We start from the raw sequence: 13,210 nt of genomic DNA, 5'->3' as shown, positions 1-13,210 counted from the left end.
GCTCGCCCTCGGGCCGAGCTTATAAAGAGCCCCGGGGGCGGGGGAGAGGGCGGGGAGCGGGCGGGGAGGGGGCGGGGCTTTCCTCCACTTCTCTCCCGGCACCCCCTGCAGGGCAGGTGCCCCCCCCCCCCCCGGCCCCGCCCCGCCCCCTCGACCAGATTCGATTTGGAAAAAGCCGGAACAAAGTCCCAAAGTTGCTGCGCTAGAGGAGCCGCCTGGCTGCAGCACCCACGCGCCCGGGGCTGGCAAGCCGCCGCGCTCAGGTGAGCACATGCCACTCACGCTTGTTCGGGACACCTGAGGACACGCACAACCGGCATCCCGGTGCCCTTTGCTGATCGCACCGCCGCGGCCGCCAAGCCTGCAGGAACACCGTGGGGAACCAGCCGGTGCTCACCTGGTCTCCGCTGCCGCTGCCGCCAGCGCCTGTACACGCGCCGCACTCCCACGTGGTCCGCGGCGCCAGGTCCCTGGCGCACACACCCTAAGGCGCGCTCACCCCTGAGCAGCTCGCGGCCACAAAACCCGCCTGGGACAGGGGCTGGTGGGGAAGCAGGACGACCGCTCCAGGTTCTTGGAGTCTCTGCCCATCTTTCCCTTTCCTTCCAGGGCTTAGCCCTGGGGACGCACGACCCCACTTCCTACCTCACAAATATATGTGTGTGTGGGTCAGTGGCGGGTGGGGTGTCAGAGGAAGCACCTAGGTCTCCCATTACCTATGGCCCACCCCCGCCAACCCCAACAGCCAGGCCAGAGGGGTGTCAGTGAAGAAGGCAGCCTCTAGGACAGGGTGTTCCCTGCCTTGCTCCCCTGAACCCCCAGGGGGTAAAATAAGTGGTATGAGTGTGGGTGGATTTTTCTGCCTGCGTGTGTGAAGGTCTCCATGCTTGTGTGTGGCCCAGTGGCCCCCCACCCTGTCCACCCCCGTGTCTGGCACCCTGTGCCTAGCATCCATGCCAGGGCTCTGCCAGGCACTGGGAATTGGTGCCAGTACCTGGCTGCAGGCTTGATGCTGAAAGGAGTAGGTGCAGCCCTCGGCAGACGGGTCCCTGCTTCCCGTGGGCCTCCAGGCCATGCTCAGTGCCTCATCCCTGCCCTCCCAAGGTCCTGGGAGGTTGTGGACTCCCTGTCACACCTCCTAGCCCTGTTGCTCATTCTCTCGTAGGTGTCCGGGCTCTGCCAGGGTTTCAGGGCAATGCCTCCTCCAGTGCCCTCTCTGCCACCAGACACAGCCCCCTGGTGGGCCAGGGAAATCTCAGGGGGGTGCTGGGAGCCAGACCCACCTAAAGGGAGAGGCTCTGGGTGGAGGACCAATTTGCCCCAAGTCACTCCTGTGCCTCCACCTATCCATCCTCCTAAGGACGGATGACGGGCAAGCCCCGGCCCTGGGAGGCAGGACTTGAATGAAGAGGGTGTGTGTGCCTGACCTTGGGTACACGACCTTGTGTGCCTGTGTTTGTAAGCACTTGTGTCCATGGGACTCTGTGGCTTGTCCAGGCCATTTGGTTGTGTCACTCCCTATACCGTGACCCTGTGTGTGCAAGTGAGTACGTTTGTGTGTGTTGTGTGTGTTTCTGGTAACTCTCTGTCCTTCAGTCTGGGTCATCCTGCCTCTAGAAACTCAGAGAAACATACCTTTTCCAAAGTCACTGACTCCTGTTGCGGTGAATGTATGGCCCAGGCTCAGAGACAGACACAGCGCTCCTGGCCTGACTTCCTGATTTGAGCTGTAGAGCTTGGATTGGCCAGACCCCCCAGCTTTAGCCACCCCACCAAGAGTCTGGCTGTGGTTTCTCCAGCCTCAGTCCATTGGAGCCTTCCCCTTGAATTGGGGAAGGGAGTAGAAGCTGAGATGAGGGTCCTGGGGAGCCTTCAAGGTCAAGGTGACACAGATAGAACTAGCACTTGCTAAAGCAGGAGTTGAAGAGTAGGGGGATGGGGCAGGAAGGCAAGATAAGGACAGAGACAGAAGCAGGGTCCTACACTGTCCTGGGAAGGAACCGCAAAGGCCACGATGGGGAGAGAGACTTGCTGGGAGGCGATGTTGGGATTTGCGTTTAGCTGAAGAGTATAACGTGGTTAGGATGAGGAAGGGGGTATTTCCAGCTCAGCTTCTGGAACCTCATGCCACCTCAGGCAGAGCCATTAGTCTTATGGGATTTGGGTCTTGGTGGGACTGGACCATCTGCCACATTTTTATGTAAACTCCCCCCGCCCATTCATCCTACTTCCTAGCCCAGACCTCCTCATTCCCAGAACCTATGCTCCAGCTCCTGTGGCCTCCTCAGCCACTGACCCCTTATCCCTCATTAGGTGGAGACGTTCTAGAAGTACAGGGTGGTTAGGGCAGTCATGGCTGGGAGAAGCTGGCCCAGCCCTGTCTGAGGCCTGGTGCCAAGTCGTGCCTGCCTAGGAGCAGAAAACCAGCCTCTGCTAGAACCAGGAATCTAGGCTGTCAGGGCCTTCCAGGGAAGAGAAGCGGAGAGGGGCAGTGGGCAGGAGCCTCAACAGATAAAGCAGGGTCTGGCAGGGCAGAGGAATGAAGGGTGACCAGGAGCAGAGCCCCTGAGCCACTCAGCCCCTAAGCCCTCAGACCACAGCCTCCCTTAGTCCTTTGTCCCAGCCTCCACCCCACCTTGGTCAGAAACCTGGTTAACCAAACCCTTAGCACGCCCCAGGCTCTGGAGGACAGAGGGGTGGGCAGGCTGGCTCTGGTCTCCTCCAGCGCAGTCCAGCAGCTCACTGGCACCCTCTGCTGGCCGTGTAGGGAGAGCACGGCTCTGAAGGAGATAAAGACCAGGTAACCGACTGACTGCTGGATTGAGGAGAGGGGAACAGATGTCTACAGTAGGGGGTACCAAGTGGCAGACTCCAGGAGCCCTCACGCTCTGTCTTCTGACTGTACTTGGGTTCCTGGAGCAGAGCACTCAGCACTGACTTGTCACCTCCTCCTCCCTTTGCAGCTCAGAGGCTGCAGTTTCCCAAGGAGCGCCTGTCCTGCACTCTGCTTCAAGCCTTCACCCCCACCACGCCTCCTCTTGGCAGAATGGCAGAGGGTCCCTCTTCCTGCCAGTGGCCAGGGTCCTAGACCCCATTGCTCCCTGTCCTCAAAGACAGCAAACTTGTGTTGAGTTCCTACTGCATGCCAGGCCCTGGCCCTGTGCTGGGCACCACAGATGTAGCAACTGACTACTGGCCCTAGCGGCAAGTGTACTGGCGCTAGCCTCACCCATGGGGAACCTCAAGCCCGTATCCCTTTCCACAAGCATCTCTCTTGTGGCTGGGCACGGTGGCTCACGCTTGTAATCCCAGCACTTTGGGAGGCCGAGGCAGGCGGATCACCTAAGGTCAGGAGTTCGAGACCAACCTGGCCAACATGGCAAAACCCCGCCTCTACTAAAAATCCAAAAATTAGCCAGGTGTGGTGACGCATGCCTGTAGTCCCAGCTACTCATAAGACTGAGGCAGGAGAATCTCTTGAATCCGGGAGGCGGAGACTGCAGTGAGCTGAGATTGTATCACTGTACTTCAGCCTGGGTGACAGAGCAAGACTCTGTTTCAAAAAAAAAAAAAAAGCGTCTCTCTTGTGTTTTCTCCTGTTTTCAGCTGCATTTCTCTAAAAGTTGTCCATAATCACCATCACCACTCTCCCCTCCCGGCCTTTGCCTGGGACCAGCTCCCCCTCCTAACCCCCTAGTTCCCAAATCCTATAGACCCATCTCTGGTTTCAGCTAATTTGGCCTCTTCAAAGCCTCGGCCCTGCTGGCTTTCTCCTGCCCCAAGCCCTGTCTCCCTTGGGTGCCTGCGAAGCCATGGCTGCCGGGTTTCCTCCTACCTCACTGCCTCTCCTTCTCAGCCTCCTTCTCCAGCTTCTCTTCCTTGTGGGTGAAGCTCTGGCTATGGAGGCCTCACTCTTGGCCCTCCCCACACAATGAGCTCATCTTTCTATTCACATGCTGGCGACCTCCCTGCTTGCTTTCTGGCCAAGCCCTCCCTTTTGACCACAGGCCCACATGTCCAGCTGCCCCTGGACACTTCCCTTGGACACACATAGGCCTCTCAGCCTCAGCATGTCTAACGCTGGTCCTGGCAGTCATCGTGCCCCACCACATCCTCAACCTTCATGCCATGCAATGGCCTCCAAATCTCTTGCTGTGTCCCAAGCCCTGGGTTGGGTGCAGATACCTCATCATAGCCTTTATAGCAGTTGCCATTATCACCATTTTACATTCAAGGGAACTGAGGCTTCCAGAGGCGAAGGGAATTGCTCAAGCTCTCAAGCTCAAGTCCATTTGCATTGGAGTCTTGGACCAGCCCCAAGATTCAAACTCAGGTGCACCTGAAGCCAAAGTCTGGGCTCTTGAGAACTGTGTTAATACGGGGCTGTGTTGGTCACCTGTGGCACCTTAGACTTCATCCTGAGGGCAAAGGAGAGCTTGGCATGGTTTTGAGCAAATGAGACCCCCATCCCAGGTGGCCAGGAAATGGATCTGGGGAAGAGTGGAGGCTGATTAAATTATTATCACTTTTAAATTTTATTATGATTATTACTTTATTATTATTATTATTACTTTTAGTTAGCGATGGGGTCTTGCTCTGTCACCCAGGCTGGAGTACAGTGGCACAATCACAGCTCACTGCAGCCTTGAACTCCTGGGCTCAAGCAATCCTGCCATCTTAGGCCTCCATAGTAGCTGGGACTATAGGTGCTCACCACCACAGCTGGCTATTGTTTTTTAAATTTTTTGTAGAGACAGGGGTTTCACTATGTTGCCCAGGCTGGTCTTGAACTGCTGGCTTCAAGTGATCCTTGAGGCTGGTAGTCTGCATCCAGATGAGGGACAGAGTAGAGGTCTGTTCAAACAAACTGAGCTTGAGGCGCCCCTGAACATGCAAAGGCTGAGCCCCAAGACACGTGGAAGCCTGTGGGCTCCAGCACATTGCTCCTGTAGCGTGGGAGCCCTGGAGGTTGCCGACTCCCCTCTGAGTACCCTAGGCATGAACTGAACTCCCCCTGTCCCCACCATTTTTCAGAGCTATCCCACCTGGGCTGGGCACCTGGAAACCAGGCCCTTCAGTTAAGGAACTGAAGGAAACCTCCCCTCCAGTTACCAGAGAGAGGGGGCAGTAAGACACAGAAAGCCAGGAGCATCACTTGAGTTTTCAGCCTGTGTCTGGCACCCTCCTCCGAACTTTTACTGTCTCCAGGATTAAAGGCAGATGTTTGGGGATTAGGGTCCTTGAGTTTGCAAAACAGAGAGAGTGTGCTCTGCAGGGCTTTCTGGACCAGTCCCAGGGGGAAAGCAAGCCCCAGCTGAGAGCATGTGGAAGGAAAGCTTGATTGACTCTGGATGAAATCCTTCTAGGATCTGTCTTGTATCCTCCAGTGTGACTGTGTGTTTGTGGCATGCCAGTCCTTGTGCTTAGCTTGCCTGGTCTTTATTTTATTTACTATCCTCACATCATCACTATGAAGTAGGTACTATCATTATCCTTATCCTATACATAAGGATAAGGCTACAGACCTTTTACTATTTGCTGCTTGATGAAAAACAAGTCTCCCAGTGACGGAATTAAGGCAACTTGATTGTTAACACTCATTCCAAAGCTTGTCTCCTTACAGCTTCCATCACCCCGATTCAGGCCTTTTCTTGGCAGAACAACTGCAAAAGATACAAAAATTAGTTGCTGTTGGCTGACTGTTTTAATTTATTTGCATATACATAATTCAGCCCCACCCCTGGTGGCTAATGCGCCCCCTGGGGAAGCTGTGGCTGTCTTCTGATTGCTGGTGGGGAGGCCTGTGTGTGTTGTTTTTTTAAATAAACTGAAACCAGATGGCGGGGGGTTTTGTTCACAGCCTTGCCTACAATTTTCTCCAGCGAATTCCTTGAAAAGTCAACCACCTATGAGTGGTGCCTCTGCTCCGTGGAGGTCCCTCACCGCTGGTATGCAAATATCGAGCAGGGTTGATATTTCTCAAAGAAGAAGAAAAAGAGCTTCTTGGCCTGAGGGCTTTCCAGAATGCGGGGTCATCTCCTGGTTGCCCCCAATTTTAGGTCTGTACTTATAGTTATCATCCTCGCTCTCCTTCCCCCTCATGTTGGGAGTGGGCTGGGGTGGGGAAGCCTTGGGCCGGGCTTGAGTCAAATCACTTAGACAAACCACTTGGTATAAAAATGTGAATTCCAGACCCCCACCTATATCCCATTTGCAGCACTGACCTCTGGCATGAGACCCCAACTCTCCAGTTCGTTTCATTTTTGCAGTCAGTGGAGGGGTTACTCTCCTAAAGGGGCCCGAGCAACTCCTGCTTCCATCCTGGGAAACCAGAAGCTGGAGGTGGTTATCGAAATATTTTTAACCGCCAGCCAGGTCCAAGGCTTTGTAATGCCCTGGGAGCCCTCATTAAGCGATTCCTTGTTCAGAGAAATGAGGTGAGTGTACCCACTGGTCACCCTGCCAGAGGTTTAGTATTTTTTCTTTGGAACGTGAATTGGGCATTGTCGTAGTGAAGTGTGACCCAGTCCCCAGGCAGGGGAGAGCACTTTTTTCCCAGCTTTGACCTTCATTCCTAGCTCAGAACACCTTTCTTTTGGATCCCAAGCTTTTTCAGATAATTGTGTCAGGTTACATAAGGCTCTGAGAGATGAACACTCAAAGGAAATTCCGGTGAGAGCAGGTCTGAGAGGTTCCGGCACATAATTTGCTTTAAAGTATTCGAGGAAAAACTCAGGTGTCTGAGGCCAGCACATTTTTGAAATAAAATAAGAGCAGCCAACAACTTTGCATGGATGTGCCATTCCCCATAGAAATGAACGAGCAAAAAGACAGATTTCATATTGAAAGGAAATACCCCTCCCCAGGGAGCCTCTGCAGGGGCAGGAGGGGGCTGGTGGGGGAGATGGGGGAGTCAGTTGCAAGAGAACAGCTTGGACCAGGCTGCCTTTGGAATGGAAATCTTCACCAGCCAGGATCACTTTTTTCCCCCCTTTCTGCATCTTAGGTGACACGTGGTAAATACAATACTTCAGTTTTCCAAGAAACATAAAATGAAAACTGAATGACTGGCAGAGACGCTTAAAAATCTTTGGTTCCTAGGACTCCGCGGGCACATTTTCCACACACCATGATTTTTATTTCATTTGCCTCTGAGGGGCGGCCCCCCAGCAGTTCTGTTGCATAAGGTACTGTTTCCAAACACCTTGTCCCCAACTGGTGACACAGAGTAAGTTTTATCTAGGTCTGAGAAGAGTTCTGGAAGAGTGACATCGTGTTCCAAGTCGCACCGGTTACAATCAACAGTAGCAAGGTTGCCAAATATCTCACCAAGGAAGCTGAGAGAATATTTTAAATACTAAAGGGCACTTCTTTCTTAAAGCATGAAGTGGTCGTAAAAACCACTTAACAGAAGAATATTAATGGGAGGAGAGTGCCTTGAATGCAGCAAAAAGCTTTACAAGGGACATGGAAAAAATAGATTTACTATGTTGAAGACGTAGGAAAGTCCAATTTTACACAAAAATAATTTGGCTATTTACACAAGGCTTCACAGAATTCCTATAAGTAGCACTATCCTTTTTTATTCCTCATGTGTTTGACACACATTTCTTTCTTTATGATTATTATTTTTAGAGACAGAATCTTGCTTTGTTGCCCAGGCTACAGTGGTGCAGTCACTCATAGGTCACTGCAGACACGAACTCCTGGGCTCCAGGGATCCTCCCCTTCTCAGCCTCCTGAGTAGCTTGGACTGCAGGCATGCGTCATCATGCACCGCTATTTAAACAATGTTTTGTAAAGGATCTTGCTATGTTGCCCAGGCTGGTCTTAAACTCCTGGGCTCAAACAATCCTCCCACCTTGGCCTCCGAAAGTGCTGGGATTACAGCGGGAGGCACCGTACCCGGCCTCAATACACATTTCTTGAGTGCTTAGTGTGTTCTGGGCTCCGTGCTAAGGAAGCAATAGTAAACAATACAAACATTATTCCTCCCCTGTGGGAGGAATAATAATTCCCTCCTCTTCTGTCTGACTGGAGGGACAGGCCCTTATCAGATCATTACACAATCAAGGAGACCCGGACAGAAGGAACGAGAAAGCAGAGTCCCATGATGCTATGGGAGTGATGGCCTCTATTCTGGGGACCAGAGAGGGCTTTCCCAGAGGAAGTAAGTTTCCAGGTAGTGTGAGCTTCAAATGAGAAGGCTGTGGGATAGACAAAGCTGCAGTGAGCCTGAGCCAGGGCACATGCAAGGTCTTGGAGACTGCAGTGGCCACAGTGAGGAGGAGGTTTCTATTCCAATTTCATGGTATATGGAAATACCTCTCCCTAAGGAGCAGGGAGTGTTGTTGAGGGTTGTAAGCAGGAAGTAAAAGAATCAGCTTGGTGTGGGTTTTTAAAATTTTGTTTTTGTTCTAAGACAGTCACAAGTTGTAAGGAGAATGGACTGATAGGGGTGGGGACGGGGATAGGGAGGGCCCCTGTCGAAATCAAGAGCCAGTCAGGAGGCCAGGGCAAGAGATGCTGGTGGCCATGAAGACAAGCCAAGTGGATAGGCTGAGTCATCCAGGGCCCATCGGAGAGGGTACTGTGACCTAGACGAAGTGGGCCCAGACAGCGAGAGCTGTGGCTGATAATCTCCCACCCAGTCTAATTTAATAATTAAATTTAATTCCGCTCGTTGATGATTTGGACAGCATCGTTTCCTGGTAGAAAGACAAGGACGGTCTGGATGGGAGGCACCCATGATTGCTACCCATCGAGCAGTCTTTGGGTACGCTATATGCATGGCCACATTTTCAGGCCTCATCACAGGCCTAGGCAGTAGCTATTGTTATCCCCACTTCACATACAAGCAAATTGAGATTATTAAAGTTGAAGGATTTTTGGCCAGGTGCAGTGGTTCACACCTGTAATCCCCAGTACTTTCAGAGGCTGAAGTGGGTGCATCGCTTGAGGCCAGGAGTTGGAGACCAGCTTGGCCAACATGGTGAAACCCTGTCTCTACTAAAAAAAAAAAAGCAAAACAAAAACAAATAAACTAAAATTAGCCAGGCATGGTGGTGGGCGCCTGTAATCTCAGCTGCTCAGGAGGCTGAGGCAGAAGAATTGCTTGAACCTGGGAGGTGGAGGTTGCAGTGAGCTGAGATTGTGCCACTGCACTCCAGCCTGAGCTACAGAGCAAGATGCCGCCTCAAAAAAAAAAAAAAAATTATCCAAGGTCACCATCTTATAACTGGCACCATTGAGATTGAACCACTAACCTGCCCTGGGACAGGTGAAGAATGCCCAGAACCCTGGGATCACACTGGCTCTAATTATGGACGTATCTGTCGGTCAGGCCCAGGGTGGGATGAGCCAGCTTTGCCCCTGTGGAGTCTCCTCTGGCAGCTCCCAGGAGCCCTGTAAGTCAGCTCACACGTGTGTATGCATACCTGGAAAACCACAGTTGGCCTTTTTCTCCCTGTGGCCCTGGGCTGTTCTATCCTGGGCAGACCTGCCTTGTGAATCACTGGCTGCAGCTCTGGCTAGGAACAAGTCCTGCCCAAGGGGCTGACTTCTATAAAATGTGTCTCAAGTTTTCATAGAAATTGGCCAGGTTGGGGGAGGGGGTGTTGTTGGGAGGAGCTGGAACAACACAAGGTAAAGAGAACCCTGTGGGAAGAGGCCTGAGGGTGAAAACAGATGTTGCCGGTTCCAGGAGCCGCAGAATTGTCACAGAGGACAGGAAGGAGCTCCACATACCAGAAGCCTGCCCAGCAGGGCATTGGAAGCCACACTTTGTCATTTCAGTTGATCCTAAAGGCAAAAGGGAGCCCTGGAATCTCTTAAGCAAGGTTGATGAGGTTGTGTTTTCACATTAGAAAGATTTCTCTGGCACCTGCCAGGCAACGTGTGGCTTTCCTCAGTCGGTGATGCCCTGCACAATGTCAGCTTCTGGATTGGGGACCACACAAGGATGACAGACTCAGAAGGAGGAGGATCAGCGTGAGGTCAGGAGTTCGAGACCAGCCTGGTCAACCTGGTGAAACCCCAACTCTACTAAAAATATAAAAATTAGCTGGGTGTGGTGGTGCACGCCTGTAATCCCAGCTACTCAGGAGGCCGAGGCAGGAGAATTGCTTGAACCTGGGAGGTGGAGGTTGCAGTGAGCCAAGATTGCGCCACTGCACTCCAGCCTGGGTGACTCCATCTCAAAAAAACAAATGAACAAACAAACAAACAAACAAAAAAGCATGATCAAACTGCCTGTGCTTTTCAAAAGCAGATTTGGGGTGAGAGAGTCATTTTCTCACAGAGCCTGGCCTGGAGTCACGCACAAAGACGTCAAGGGAGGCCAGGCGCCATAGTTCACGCCTGTAATCCCAGGATTTTGGGAGGCTGAGGCGGGTGGATAGCTTGAGCTCAGGAGTTTGAGATCAGCCCGGGCAACATAGCAAGACCCTGTCTGTACCAAAAGTACAAACAAACAAACAAACAAACAAACAAAAACGAGCTGGGTTGATGGTGTATGTCTGTAGTCCCCAGCTACTCAGGAGGCTGAGGTGGGAAGATTGTTTGAGCCCAGCAGGCGGAGGCTGCAGTGAGCCAAGATCACGGCACTGCGTTCTAGGCTGGGTGACAGAGAGAGAACTCATCCCCCTGTCCCCCCAACCCCACCACCCCGCTCAAAAAAAAAAAGATGTCAAAGGAATCTGAGCTGTCACTCGGATTTTTGTTTCAATTGGAAACAGCTTTCACTGGGCATATATATGTGCATTTAACCCTGTTTGCAAACCACTGTATCCATTTCGTATTGCTGCTGAAACAAATGACTGCCAATGTGTCATCTTGACAGTTCTTGAGATCAGTAGTTGAAAATGGGTCCCCCTGGGCTAGAGTCGAGGTAACAGCAGGCAGATTCCTTCTGGAGGCTCTAGAGGAGGGTCTGCCCCCTAGCCTTTTCCAGCATCTAGAGGCTGCCTGCATTCCTTGGCTCAGGCCCCTTCCTCCATCTTCAAAGCCCGCAGTGTAGCACCTTCAAATCTCTCTGACCTCTGTCATTATGTGGTCCTTCTCCCATCTGACCCTCCTGCCTCCCTCTTATAAGGACCTTTGTGACTACACTGAGCTCACTCAGATAACCTGGGATAATCTCTTCCATCTTGAGATGTTCATCTCATCTGCAAAATCCCCTTTGATATATTACGTAACACATTCAAAGTTTCCAGGAATTAGGGCGATGACATCTTTGTGGCACTATTATTCAGACTACCACCTCCTCTAACAAATAAAGAGAAGGAAGGATAGTCTGGCAACTGAGAGGAGGATGAGCTGGAAGTAGGCAGGCTGATGTTAGGGAGAACTGGAGGCTGCTGCAGGCTCAGCAAGGAAGATGCTGGTGGTCTGTGCTGGGGTGGAGAGGAAGGAATGGACACAGGATGTGTTTCAGAGTGAGGGCAGCCTGGTTATGGGCACTATCTGGTTTAAGTGGGCAAGGACTAGCAGGAGAGACATGGGAAGATAAGCCTGAGTATACAGATGGGCTGACTGGGTAGATGTTGGTGACCTTCAGAGGGCCCAAGGGGAGGAGCAGTTTTGCGGCAAGGACAAAGAGGGCATGAAGGGATGTGTTACATCCCAGACACCGATGAGACATCCAGGAGAGAAGCCCCTGAGTCAAGTGGATCCAGGGCCTTTTGGGTCCCTCCCCTTATTATGAGAATATATGGACTCATCTTTCACTTTGTTTTTAAATTTTTATTTGTATTTGCATTTATTTATTTATTTAGAGACAGAGTCTTGCTCTGTTGCCCAGGCTGGAGTGCAGTGGTACAATCTCAGCTCACTGCCACCTCTGCCTCCTGGGTTCAAGTGATCCTCCCATCTCAGCCTCCTGAGTAGCTGGGATTACAGGCACGGATCACCATGCCCAGCCAATTTTTGTATTTTTGGTAGAGACAGGGTTTCGTCATGTTGCCCAGGCTGGTCTCAAACTCCTGACCTCAAGTGATCTGCCTGCCTCAGCCTCCCAAAGTGCTCAGATTACAGGTGTGAGCCACCGTGCCTGGCCCCGCCTTGTTTTAAAAAATATTTATGTATTATCATTATTTTTTAAAGAGATATGATCTGACTGGGCACAGTGGCTCACGCCTGCAATCCCAGCACTTTGGGAGGCTGAGGTGGGCGGATCACCCGAGTTCAGGAGTTTGAGACTAGCCTGGCCAACATGACGAAACCCTGTCTCTACCAAAAATACAAAAATTAGCTGGGCATGGTGGCAGGTGACTGTAATCCCAGCTACTTGGGAGGATGAGGCAGGAGAATCACCTGAACCCAGGAGGTGGAGGTTGCAGTGAGCTGAGATCACGCCACTGCACTCCAGCCTGGGAGACAAAGCGAGACTCTGTCTCCAAAAAAAAAAAAGAGAGAGAGAGAGATAATAATTTTTTTTTTTTTTTTTTTTTTTTGAGACGGAGTCTTGCTCTGTTGCCCAGGCTGGGGTGCAGTGGCCGGATCTCATCTCACTGCAAGCTCCGCCTCCCGGGTTCAGGCCATTCTCCTGCCTCAGCCTCCGGAGTAGCTGGGACTACAGGCGCCCATCACCTCACCCGGCTAGTTTTTTTGTGTTTTTTAGTAGAGACGGGGTTTCGCTGTGTTAGCCAGGATGGTCTCGATCTCCTGACCTTGTGATCCGCCCGTCTTGGCCTCCCAAAGTGCTGGGATTACAGGCTTGAGCCACTGCGCCCGGCCTTTTTTTGTGTGTGTGTGTGACAGAGTCTCACTCTGTCACCCAGGCCTCCGCCTCCCGGGTTCAAGTCATTCTCCTGCCTCAGCCTCCCGAGTAGGTGGGACTACAGGTGCGTGCCATCACACCTGGCTTATTTTTGTACTTTTAGTAGAGATGGGGTTTCACCACGTTAGCCAGGATGGTCTTGATCTCTTGACCTCGTGATCCACCTGCCTCAGCCTCCCAAAGTGTTGGGATTACAGGCGTGAGCCACTGAGACCAGTTGAGAGATAAGATCTTACTCTGTCACCCAGGCTGGAGTGCAATGGCATGATCGTAATTCACTGCAATCTTGAACTCCCGAACTCAAGTGATTCTATTCTCCTGCCCCAGCCTCGTGAGTAGCTGGGCCTCTAGGCACAGGCCACCAGGCCTGGCTATTTTTTTCATCTTTTGTAGAGATGGGAATCTCTCTATGTTTCCCAGGCTGGTCTCAAA

The sequence above is a fragment of the Theropithecus gelada genome, chromosome 20, assembly GCF_003255815.1.
Source record: "Theropithecus gelada isolate Dixy chromosome 20, Tgel_1.0, whole genome shotgun sequence".
Taxonomy (NCBI): Eukaryota; Metazoa; Chordata; class Mammalia; order Primates; family Cercopithecidae; genus Theropithecus; species Theropithecus gelada.
This window is presented reverse-complemented; position numbering follows the sequence as displayed.